The sequence below is a fragment of the Etheostoma cragini genome, chromosome 5, assembly GCF_013103735.1.
Source record: "Etheostoma cragini isolate CJK2018 chromosome 5, CSU_Ecrag_1.0, whole genome shotgun sequence".
Taxonomy (NCBI): domain Eukaryota; kingdom Metazoa; phylum Chordata; class Actinopteri; order Perciformes; family Percidae; genus Etheostoma; species Etheostoma cragini.
In genome coordinates, this window is record NC_048411.1 from 29,987,764 (window position 1) to 29,988,704 (window position 941).

At 44.8% G+C, this 941-nt stretch overlaps 1 long non-coding RNA gene across 1 annotated transcript in view; it reads left to right on the forward strand.

Moving 5' to 3' along the window:
• The first annotated feature begins 768 nt into the window (after positions 1-768).
• Positions 769-941, forward strand: part of LOC117944285 — a 6,682-nt gene continuing 6,509 nt past the window's right edge. The window contains exon 1 of the long non-coding RNA XR_004656534.1: positions 769-780. This is a non-coding gene — a long non-coding RNA (uncharacterized LOC117944285). The remainder of the gene's footprint in view (positions 781-941) is intronic.

Below are 941 nucleotides of genomic sequence, written 5' to 3' on the forward strand. Positions count from 1 at the left end.
CACCATGGATAGTTTGGTGGTTTCTTTCCATGTTTGTATGTGTGTGGAAGCACCAGAGACACTAAATAACCACCCAAATCCCAGAGAAAAGGGAATTATTTTTCATAATATGGGCATTTTAATGCTCACTGTGGATATTTCAGAGGTGCAAAGATTTGATCCGTCAATCGATTTAATTGTCAACTATCAAATTAATCAGTATTTTAAAAAATCAATCAATCGGTTTGGGTAAAAAAATGTCCCAGATGTCAGCTGGTTGGATGTGAACGTGCTCTACTTTCTCCTCTCCTCTGTGTCATACGAGTATGTTTGAGGATCCTAGGCTGATCTACATTTTTCAGCATTTTCAACCACTGATCTATTAATCCAGAAGATAATCGCCAATGAAAACAGGCCATGGTTGCAGCCCTGGGATGTGACGCTTTAAACCACAACATCGACCCCTTTTTTCAGAGGTGATGACTTTTCAGAGCACACGTTGTCTGAGATGGATGAATGGCACAGTTTGGGAGTTTTTTTTTTTTAAAGACATACGACACGGTCAGTCCCCTCTCCCGTCCGCTTCCTGTTGGCGTTGACAAACCCAAGGCTTGGATTTCCCAGCATGCCAGGCATTCTTTTCAGCCCCGTCTTTTCCTGGAGTTTGTGAAAGGCCTCCGAAGCCTCCCACCCAGAACCACCGAGCACAAAGACACACAAAGCCGTGCGGGGTTATTCAGTTTGTTCTGAGCTCTCTTCCCCATCGGCTGTTTGCCTAGTAATTCAATTCAGATGTGCGGGGTCCAAAAACATGTTTGCTTGAATGAAATCCGCCCCTCCACCCACACTGACCAGGGACTGTGCTTTTCTTAGCGCCGTTCCAAGTTGGACAGCAGAGCGAGGTACTGCCACCTCGGCTCTTTTTAAGCTTCAAACCCTCTTAAGAGACAGACATCTTTTTC